Raw genomic sequence first — 12,210 nt, 5'->3', positions numbered from 1 at the left:
CCCAGATAGGTCAGTCACTTGCAATGTGAAAGAGACATTTAGCATATATATCATCAAAGTAAGAAGCTAACCATTGCAAAGTGTTTTGCTAATGCTGGGAAAAGGCAAACTGTATCTTTATAGTTAGTAGTTGTGGAGGCTCAGACATCCATGGTGCACAGGAGATGCAACACACGGATCCATGTCCACAGGAATGAACGCTGTGTCGGGTGGGCAAACTCATGTGTGTCTGTGAGTTCAATGCTCACTGACACAGTGGTTATTACAGGGGCGGCTGTGGCTCAGTGGTAGAGCGGTTGCCTGCCAATCGTAAGGTTTGTGGTTCAATCCCTGCCCCTGCAGTCATTGTCGAAGTGTCCTTGGGCAAGACACTGAACCCCGAGTTGCCCCCGGTGCTGTGCATCGGAGTGTGAATGTGTGTGAATGTTTATCTGATGAGCAGGTGGCACCTTGTACGGCAGCCCAGATCACAGTGTATGAATGTGTGTGAATGGTGAATGTATCCTGTAGATGTAAAAGCGCTTTGAGCAGTTGTTAAGACTGGAAAAGCGCTATGTAAATACAGCACATTTACATTATTGTGTGTAATTTCGACTGACACTGAGATGCATGTTGTTTTGCAACTGGTGTTGCACTGCCACTATTCTCTTGATTTCCACTTTGACATAAGACATCAAACAGATCAGGTGGCCAGAAACTTGAGCCTAGACTTGGACTCGTTGCAAAATACTCAAGACTTGATTTGAACTTGTCCTTCAAAGACATGAGACTTGACTTGGACGCAAGCTCAAAGACTTGAGACTCAATTTGGACTCTGCTGTCTAATAAAGGCCTAAAATGCCCCAAAAACTCTTTAAAAAACAAAACAGAGGTACAAAAATCACAGTCATCATTCAGTATCTATTTTCTCATTTTATTTTCATACAAAAGCCTTTACAAGAAAACTTAATATACTGTGGACCCATCATATACAGTATGTCCCTTGGAATCATTTAATGTAACTATTGTACTATCTATTTTTTACACTACTATTGTGTTAGCTATGTAAAAGGACAACCCAAGATAAATTTACAAGCCATTTTTTTTAATAGCACAATCATTTAAATGAATGAATCTGAAAATCTTTCACGGATTCCCTGGCAAAGTGCCACAGACCCCTGGGTCTAGGGACTCCACTTTGAGAATCAGTGCTTTAGAAATGGTTGGCAATGATGTTAATCACACACAATTTGTAGTACCACGGACCACAGATATTTGACTGTGTGGAGGTAAAAGCTATGTCATGTCTGGCATCTCTCATTTCTGATAGGTCTGCAGAGGTCAAACAACAACATTGCCAACATTGCCATTTATGAGCAAAGCACATAACAGTAAGCCAATATTTGAAGCTGACAACAACCTTTACGGTCTAAACTGAAACATGTATGCGTTATGGATGCAACACAAACATCATATACCCATTAAACATCCAGGTTTTTGTTTATTTTCAAATTTAATGTACATAACAGATTTTTTAAAGTGCTTTTATCCTTTTTGGCTTTTTACATTTCCTTTATTGTGTTACAGTATATATCTTTTTCTGCACGTTATAGGTTTACAAAGTGAAAAAGCCCAAAGTCCACCACAAAGGGACTTACTGTCTTCCAGAGAAAACACTGCTCCAAACAGCTTTACTGTAGTCCAGCCTTTCCTTCTGTGACAAACGCTTGTCACTTTGTAACATAATGCTCGCCTAGCTGCTAGCGTGGCATGCCCTCATATTCTGCAATTGACTAGCTAGTAGCCCTTACCCAGGTGCTGCACATTTGCGACTTCCAACAAAGATGGAAGACAAGTGTGATGCCACACTCGGTAACTAAAACAGAGAGCTCAATACACATTGTTGAAAAGAGGAGCAGCAGCAATGTGCAGTACATCAGACATACAGTATAGTGTTTTTTTTTTTTAATTAAACCGCATAAACCTATTCTGGTACAACCTTTGAATACAATTATGGACCTAAAAAGAGAGCATAATATGAGCCAGTAAACCAAATTTAGTGAAACAACATAAGTCATTTGCAGGCTGTAGGGCTCCAGTAAGTCAGATAGGATACAATTGGTCTGGCAGTTAGCAGAAGACAGCCTCTCTGTCTGAAAAAGTGCTAAAATGTCTGGATCTTAACAGTAAGAGAAACAAGTTGAGCTAGCGGCTGCTTCCAGCCTCTCCGCTGATGTGCTGAACAGCATTGGAGAAACAGATTTGTTACGAGATACTACTTTATTCAGCTGTTTAAATCACTGGGTCTGTTTATTTTGGAGAAGAGGAGACCTCTATGTTGTTTATATAAAGATACACTTAGGAATGCCCTACTGTCTTAATTGTGTGATTTTGAAAAAAAAAAATTACTTTTAGAAATATGGCATTTTAAATCTGTTACTCTACATGCATTTATCTTTATTACATTTTTAATGACTGTTTTTCACACTCCCCTTGCCCTACCTAGCACGCGGCGCAGCCCAAAGCCCAACCCAAGTGTTTTTGCTAGTTTAAGACCAACTGAGTTGTCAATTTTCCATCCAGCGCTCACATTGTTAAAATAACAAAAGCACCTGTGCCCATGGGCGTGCTGGTCTTACAGGAAGGTGTTTTCAGGGGAATTCATGGCATGTTGCTATCATGAAGCAGCGGACAGTGATCGCGCCATTAACCAACAAAAACCTGGTCAATAGCACATCATTTACTTGTTATTTTAACAGTAAATTAGTAAAATGCGCCTATGGCTTATGCACAGCACGCATACTATGCTTGTTACATACACACAGGGAAGCGCGGCACATTTTAGAGTGGCCTTTTATTGTGGCCAACCTAAGGCACATCTGTGCCATTATTGTGCTGTCTAATTAGCATCTTGATATGCCACACCTGTGAATTGGATGGATAATCTCAACGAAGGAGATGTGCTCACTAACACAGATGGAGACAGATTTGTGAACAACATTTGAGAGAAATAAGCCTTTTGTGTACGTAGAAAAAGTCTTAGATCTTTGACTTCAGCTCATGAAAAATAGTTGGCAAAAACAGAAGTGTTGTAATTTTTATTCAGTTTATAAGCTGTTTCAGGTATCTACCACGCCCTCACATGTATTTTTGTATTTCTTGAATGTAATTTGTAGTTATGTTCTGTAAATCAAATGAACTTAAACTTTTGTGGATAATTTGGCTCCCGGTAAAAACCTCCAGAACCCCTGGATCTGAAGTTATCTGAAACTTTGTCTTTTGTCATTGTTTAATTGAAAGTGTTAAATTACATTTTGTACATTTAAATGTAAACTACTTCCCCTTTGGTTATGGTTTTCTGTGTCTGAGCACAAAGTACATTGCCTGACACAACTTCAGCCAGGCTTCAGTTTTTCATTGCTTGTTTCCTGTTTTTCCACACTAACTCTAATGTCATTTCACATTATGCCACTCCCTCCTGCTCTGCATTACCTGCTGATTCTATTCACCTGGCCTGCCCCAACACCATCAACTGCTCCTCATCAGCTATAATCAGCCCTCAGTATATGTACCATTTCATAATGTTAGTTCTTGGCCAGATTGTATTGTGTGTTAACCTTGGGCTCCATTGAGATGTCATTCCGAGGTTGATCCTGCCTGTCTGGACTTTGGTCTTTTCCTTTTTCCTGCCCCTACTTGATTTCTTTACAATAACTACTGACTACTTGTTTTAACATCTGCTTACAGTACTTATTAAAACGGTTTCACTGTTGCACCTGAACTGCATTGTGCTATTGGGTTCTTGCCTGCCATTTTTGGCGGCTCTCAATCTGAGACTGTAAATACAGTGTGTTTTCTGTATTGTTGCCCACATGCAGTTTATATTGCAGACATGTCAATTTTGTTTTTGCCTCTGATTCATTTTCATGTCAGGAACCACCTTGTACTTTCATTCAATTTCTTATTTTGCTATGCATGGGACAAACACTGGTACCAACTAATAATGAAAAAAAAGTGCATGAAGAGAGATGTGCGAAAATGCCACTGCTCATGTACAGCAACACTTTGGGGAATCTTTGGCACCAGTTGACCTATTTCCACACAGCCCAAGTGGCCTTGTTAAATAGAATTCTAGAATTCTAAATTAATCTGATAAAATAGTACAGTAGTTAGCTCAAAGGAGCAGATAATATTCATGTCTATTTATAAACAGGCTTCCTTGTCCACATCCATATCTTTGCTTCACAAGTCAGCTTTTGGCAACAAGCTTCACTTCTGTACTTGCTCTTTAGATCAGCCTCATCATATGTGATCCTGTAATTGAAATGTAAAGCCAGACCTCGAGCATAATCAGATACTCCCTGATTTGTTTTTAGATTAAGCTCAGGAGTCATATGGTGTTTGTGCAGTGACTCTGTTGTTATGATTTGACTGCAGTCAAGCTGGTTATTGGGTTTCTTCCAATATTGTACCGCGCAATATGTTTAGTTTATATAACATTAAGGTTATTATTTTGACACATCACATAAAGCCCGCTCCTTTTGTAATGCAGTAGCAAAAATGGACAGAGAAAAGTAAAGGTAAAAGAAATCTGAAAAGAAACCTGCTTATTTTAGGATGGGGATTATCATTTAAATCAATGAGCATGTGCACACTAGCCCTTATCCTCTTGCTGTTTTGATCATATTCGGGATTTATTTACATGGACCATGGAAACTTGGTTATTTATATCCATGTATACATTATTAAAACATTGCCCAGGTTTCTGATCACCTGTTGTGTGCAAGTGGTGTGTCTTAATTCCTCAACATATCAGCCACTCATTTCTGCTCAGTTGGTTTCTGGCTGTCTGATCTCTGCTGCATTGAGCACTGTGCTGGATTTTACTTCTCTATTTGCTCACTGGTAATAGGTGAAACACAAGTGTGGCAATACAATTTAAGATCAGTCAGACCTTCCATTTTATGTATTGAACATCATTACATCATTTACAATCATATGGTTTTGATTTACTTACTAACTACTACCTGAGTTAAAAATGCACCTGCAAGCATGGCAGAAAAACATGTATAAGGTATTTACATGCCATAGTATCTATCTAGTTTTTAAATTACACATTAACACATTACAAACACATTACCGGAATACTTAATGCCTTTATGGTTGCATAATGAGATGTAAGCAGTGAAAACTCCCTTTCTCAGAATATTTTATTAAATAGTTTTTTACATGGCTGAGGTAAACTCAACAGCATTTGAAAAATGCCCAAAAATGTGTATAATTTAGTGCAACAGAATGTATTTTTTCTCTCTTGATTAGCATCTGGTAGCCCATATCCAGGACATTCCAATTCTGGGATTGATCCGTTGCTGCTGGAAATTCCACTGGATCTCACTCTTTACTGCCAAATGTCCATTGCCTTCCGCTTTCTTTGTGTTGAAATTTTAAACTCCTCTAGATTCATGAGAACTATGGCTAACTTTTCTTCAGATCTCTGCAGGGTAAATCAAGATAGTTGTCGAGACCATCTGTCCAATCAGAGTTTTCTGTTGCATGACTGAAACAACTTTTTAACATACACATGTTCCACCAACACAAGTTCCTTGCCAAGGCTGTTTTTCAGTGGCACCAGGGCTCCGTCTGGCACTTAGCGGCACCCAAGAGGAATGTAACTGGTTTACAGACATGCCAATAAACCAGAGTTTTTTTCTCCCATCCTAGAATGCTGTATGGATTAGCCAGACCCTCCTCCTCAGCGCTGTGAAGGAAGGTCTGGCAATGCGAGCCTAAATATCTTGTGACCTTTATGGGTTCCTAATCCGGGGTTGGAAACCACAGAAAAGGATACGTCAGACTTGCTTACTGTTGAGGACATGTTGCCATGTTTTTATGGTAAAAACACAGCAACTGTGTCAGGTTATGGTCCTTGGAACTCAAGAGGCAGAGTAATACGCCATATTTTTATGAAATATGTGTGAAAAGTGTGCACAACATATTTGTCATACAGACAAACTAGAGAGGTTAACTCTGTGGCAACTTTTTTCAGTAGAGTAAGTTTCAGCTGAAGTTCTGAATGGAAATTGGTTTTCATTAGAATCCTAATCAAAATGAGTTCAAGCTGACAACAGTTAATGAAGGATGAAAATGCTAACTTTTTACAGCTACCTTTAAAGTGAACAGGGGTTAAGTGTTTGATCTCAAAAGAGAGATTAGGTGGAGTTTCACTTTAACTTTATTTAGATTGCACAGGAAATCTATTCAATGTCTTGGTCGATTTGGGGTGGGTTGACTACCAGTAACCTTGGTGCTCCAGATGACAAGCGCAATAATTCATCTGGCAAAGTCATATTTCCCATTTAAGAGGAAAACACCCCTATTTTTTGCGGTGCTGCAAGTGAGATGAGAGCAGAAAGCAGTAGAGAAGTCTTTATAAAATGTTTTCTGTGCCCTGACATTTCCAATGAATAGACTCGCACAAAGGCACGTTGTTCTGAATACTGGAATATGCCAAGACTATTAGATCCTAAGTGAACCCAGTCAACAGTGTTTATTTTACACATTATTGCCTACCCAGTGTGAGGTGTGGTATATTGAGAAATCAATTGTGTATACAACCTAAAACTGCTTTCTGGAGGCAATACTAGAAAATAATTGCTGAGTAGTGTTCCATTTTTGATCAGGCAGACGGACAAGCACTGCCTGCTAAAAGCAAACACACATAACTTGCTGATGAGCAATTAACATTTACAGTGCAAGACCTTTCTAACTGGTAATCCATGTGTTTCATATTCATTTAAAAGTGCTACAATCAGGGGCATCAGACTATATATGCCTTAGTAGAGTTTGCACTCATCTTCCAACAACTCAGTGGAAGTGAGGATGAGTTTTGAAACATGTTAAATAAAATTGACAGTTTCTTTTAATAATTGCCGTTCAGATTACAGCCTGTGAGCAATCCGTCTCCTCCAGGTGAAGGTTATATTCTTCTCAGAAGAGATCAGAAGGGGAGGCTTGGGGCACAGCATGTAACAGTGCCAGGCCAGTTTATACCATTCTGAGCCATGCTCCCTAATTAGTCCAAAGCTGTGATGCTCCTGGGAAACCACACATCAATTTCCTGGTTGTCTCCTGCAGACTGCCAATGAGAGAATATTAGAGGCGGACTGCAGTGTTATGGCTGACCAGCTTCCTCTGAAGCTGTTACCATAGAAGTCAGAATAATATGATTAGCCTCTTGCATCTCATTTTTACAAAAAGTCGTTTATGAGGCTGTTAGAGTTTCGAGATGCTCCTATAGCTCTCATTATGTGCGAGGCAAAAAAAGTTTGATCACAGTGGCAACAGTAATGTATGAACAGTATGAGCTCATGGACTAGAGATGCATCAGATGGGGGTCCCAGGGGCAGAGTTTTGAAAATAGAAGTAAATCCCCGTAGCTTGGAAAATTTAGCAAAATGGGAAGAGAATTAACTTCAAGCATGAATGGTAGGGCTTAATGATATTCAGGCACTGAGGACATCTTGCTTGGCGTGATAAGTGAGAGCTGTTGTTTGACTTTGTCAAAGCAAAGCTAAAGCCCCATATCTACACAACTTCCATTATCCTCCTGTGTTCACAAGACAATTCAATAATCTTTGAAGGAAAGCAAAGCATCATCAACATAAAAGGCTCTTTTCAAGGTTAAATGAGTATTGTATTCAAGAACAGGAAAAAACATTCAAGTAGAAGTAAGCTTCTGGCAAAAAAGTATAATTTAAAGAATAAACATGGACTGTTTTATGAAAAAGGGCATGCACTCCATACATTTCAATCCATCAAGGAAACAACAAATCATTCTGGTGAGTAACACTAAATGTAAAAATGCCTTCTACTCCTTCATACTTCTAAACTCCACAGGGCCCATTTACCACCAGGCTGTAAAATAGTGTTAAGCTGCCCTCGTTTCAAGACTGGTTTACCTCTGACCAGGTGTGGTTGGGTGTGGTGAGAAGTGTTTTTTTGTTGCACCTGTAACAAGAGTAATGTAAGGGTGTACTGGAACACTCAGGAGTACCCTTTTACATCACTGCAGTAAGGTGCAAAGTTTAATCACTGGAGAGTAGCAAAAGCAAAACCTTTAGAATGTTGTTAAGTTGCTCTTTAAAGTTCAGATTTTTTTTTTTCATAAAACCTGCTTCAGCAATGACAGTGTTAGTGTCCTAAAACCTTAAAAATAGAATCATCCAATCAGGTTGGTTAAATAGCGCAAGACAAAAAGTTAGGGCAGAAAAACCTCACTTTAACTAAAGCCCTTCAGTTAAGCTAATTGGTAATAACCAAAGTGACAGGGTGTTTTGTTATTTAAACAATAATTCAGAAGATCTTCTATCACACACATACATTCGCATATAGTACATCATACATTTCAGTACTAATAATAACATTCTTTCCTTGCCAAGAATTAAACAATAATTAAATTACAATACAACCAATCATTTTCTATTGTGACAATAGCTTCCCCTGCTCAAATAAAGACATTTTCCTGTCCCAAACAGGGAATGAATTAGCCATTGTCATGGGGCTCGTGTTCCTTGGGGAAACAAATTGATGCGGGACCAGGAAGTGAAAGTAGGTGCTATCAGTGTATTGTTGGTGTTTGCGTGCACAATGTATTGATTAACTGAATAGGTTATGGAGCCGTTCGCTATGTGGTTAACAGATGTTTGGTGTGAGTAACTGAAAGTTGTGTAAATAAAGATCACACATGAATGAATCACGGCGGGGTTGCTGGCACTGCGTGTAGTTACAAACATTAGACGTTAAGTGTGTGTGTGTGTGCGTGTGAGCATGTTCGCCTAGGAAATAATTAATACTTACGGTCTGACACACACATCATAATCTTGCATATTCACCCCTAAATTCATATACACACACACACACACACACACACACACACACACACACACACACTATTATGCTCATTTTACATATACACTACCGGTCAAAAGTTTGGGGTCACTTACAAATTTCCATTCCCCTACATTGTAGACATAATACCAGCTGATCTGAGTGGGTGGCTGATCTTTAATGCAATATCTACATTGACCATTATCCACAACCATTCTTTCAACGTTCCAAAGGCACATTTTGTTTACTAATCTGATATCATTAAAAAAAAACTTTCTAGAGAAACATTCGAGAACCCTTTTTCAATTATGTAAACACATAATGTAATCTGAAAACTGCTGCCCTGGTTAAAAATCTGGTATCTGGTATTCTGTCTATAATGGAGTGCAATGGAAATTTGTAAGTGACCCCAAACTTTTGACCGGTAGTGTATGTATGACAGGGTATAGCCGTGTATGTGAGAGAGTATAGTAGTGTATGTGAGAGAGTTCAGTAGTGTGTGTGTGAAGGGAGAGTATAGCATTGTGTGTGAGACAGTATAGATGTGTATGTGTGAGAGTATAATAGTGTGTGTGTGTGTGTGTGTGTGTGTGTGTGTGTCTGTGAGAGAGAGTATAATAGTGTATAAGAGAGAGCACAGTCATGTGTGTGTAAGAGTAAAGCATTGAATATGAGAGAGTAGTGTATGTGAGAGAGTTTAGTACTGCATGTGCAAGTGTATAATAGTGTGTCAACAAACTGTTAGGATCTCTTCATCACACGGTAAAACATTATAACATTTTCTTTCAATAGGCATATAGATGGAAACCATAAACGGGTCAGATGGAGAATGGTCTATTATGGATGTCTTGACGGCTTGAGTAGAACTATCATATACTTGCAGTGCCTATATAATAGAACATCAAGATTTTGTGTTGTGTAGGTGTAGAGAATTATGGCCTTCCCTTGAGAAAACGCTGCGATCATGGCATGGAGAACACCGGGGTTGCCCTGTATATGCTGGAAAGAAGAGGGTTAAATAGAGGTTGTGTCATCCCTGGATGCAGTGTTCACAACCAGAGGATTGAGTGGTTAAGGCCAGAGTTCAAAAGAGTTGTCTCTTTCTATTACAGTCATCTTTTCTCCTTCATGGAATATGAGGGCATACTGAACTCTACACATGCACTGCACTTATTTTTTTCTACACTATATCTACTTGCCAAGAGTTCAAAGGGCAACTGCAGAATTCAGAAATCAGTGCAACCACCAATCACAAACACCTCTTCAACTGTGACTGAGAGGTGTTCTCAACGGTGCAGAAGCAATGCAGAACATTTAAGTCCAAGGAGAACACAAGGTTAAAAATAAAAAAGGGAACACAGAGGTTAAATACAAGATGTAACATGTAACTGGAACATGTGAATCACATTAGGGGGGGGGCAGGACAATCAGATAAACAAAAGTAAAACTAGGCGAGTTTGGACAGAACAGGAAACCATACTATCAAAATAAAACTGAAAACAGAACATACAGACACTCACAGGGGAACACAAGACAGAGACTACCAAACAAGACCGGGGAACACAAGGAGACAAGACAGGACCAAAAAACCAAAGAAGGCGAAAAATAAACCAAAGCAACCTCCAAAACCATCACAGAAACAGTAGTGAACAGAATTCTGGAAACTGAAGACCACCTAGCCAATGACGGTAACCATGGTATACAATTAATTTTAGGCCTGGTGAACTCTATTAGTGAGCAAGTTTGTCAGTGTCAAGGCAAATAAGACACTATTGGGAGGTTAATAAAAGGCGAGTGACAATTTCTGCATCACAACGTTCAAAAATAAAATAACAAAATTGTTTCCTTTATAGTTAAATAATTGTTCTATTGTCAGTTGTTTAAACAAGACATTAATAATGTATTAGGAAATACAATGTCTCATCAGTTTATTAAAGTTCAACAGACAACAGATTTTAATGGTGTATGTTCAGGAGTTCTCGAAAGTCATTCCTGACCAATTCCCTGAGTGTTTTTTAATGCGAAATCCATAGTTTCCTTGAAATCTTCAATTTTTTTGTTTGCAATGGGTAAATGACAGCCTTGTCTGAGGGGCTGCTCATGGGGAAAATCCACTGAAGGTCATGGGGAGAAGCCCAGGGGTGGAATTGCATTTGCTCTTGTCGTAAATGCCAGGATACCGTCCTCTTGCTCTGAAAAAGAAACACACCAAAAAAGAAATTAAACCTAGCATGTAGAAACACATTCCATATCTAGCAATAACACTTACCCTCAATATCCAGGGGGTAATCCCTCCAAAATGCAACCACACATTACTCTGCCCTTCTTTTGTTGCTGCTATACTCTCACACACACACAATACTTAACTGTCACATACACGACTATACCCTCTCAGACATATGCGCAAAAGGATAATAAGAGTGTGTATGGTGGTGAATATGCAAGATTGTGACAGTTTGTGGAAGACAGAAGTATGAATTATTTCCTAGGGGGGGTCTCATATATTTGTGCGTGGAGGATGAGATAGTCAGTTTAAATGTCACAAGGAATGTCAGGTGTGTTGGGAAAAAGAGGGGTTCTACCTTTTCTGTGTGTGTGTGTGTGCGTTCTTGTGTGTCGGAGCTTGTTGTGCAGCGTGTTATACCGGTTTAAGATCTTAAAAGAAATACCCCAAAACAATGTGTCTTTGCAATGTTCAAGGCCCAGTGACATACCCCACGGTTTGCTACTGATACATACACTATGGATCATCATAATATCAAACACTTTCTCTATCTCTTATAATTATAATCTGTTGTTAGCATCACCAGCATGAGTTTTCTAAAGGTTGACCTAGTAGAGAAAGAGGCTAAAATGCAAAAAAATGTAAAGAAGGTGTTGCTTTTGTATGTGATATAAAAATAATGAAGGGCAGAGGGTTCAATCTTGGCTTGTTTACTTAAAAATAATACGAAACAAGCAAATCATGAATCATGGTGTAGTATTGGCGGTATACAGCCCTTGCCACTTCTCTGCACCATCACACTCAATGATTTTAGATTTACTAATCTAAATGGGAAAGATAACGGAAGGGCTGAGTAGCTGTTTTGGATCAGATGACATTCACTGACCTTCTCTAACCTATTCATCATTTCCCTTACTCAACAACTCCATCTTTCCTGTACTCTTTCTCTCTACCAGGCCATTCATTCTCCCTCTCACATCTCCAGTCTTTCACTTGATCTGCCCAAAAAGGTTGCTGCAGGCACAATTTAAGTCTGCAACCGTCCAAATAATGTACATATCGAATGAAAACATTATTCAAAGGCACAGGTATTGTTCTGTACTATGGAGACTGTAGTCAAT

The sequence above is a fragment of the Etheostoma spectabile genome, chromosome 5 (assembly GCF_008692095.1).
Source record: "Etheostoma spectabile isolate EspeVRDwgs_2016 chromosome 5, UIUC_Espe_1.0, whole genome shotgun sequence".
Lineage (NCBI taxonomy): Eukaryota > Metazoa > Chordata > Actinopteri > Perciformes > Percidae > Etheostoma > Etheostoma spectabile.
This window is presented reverse-complemented; position numbering follows the sequence as displayed.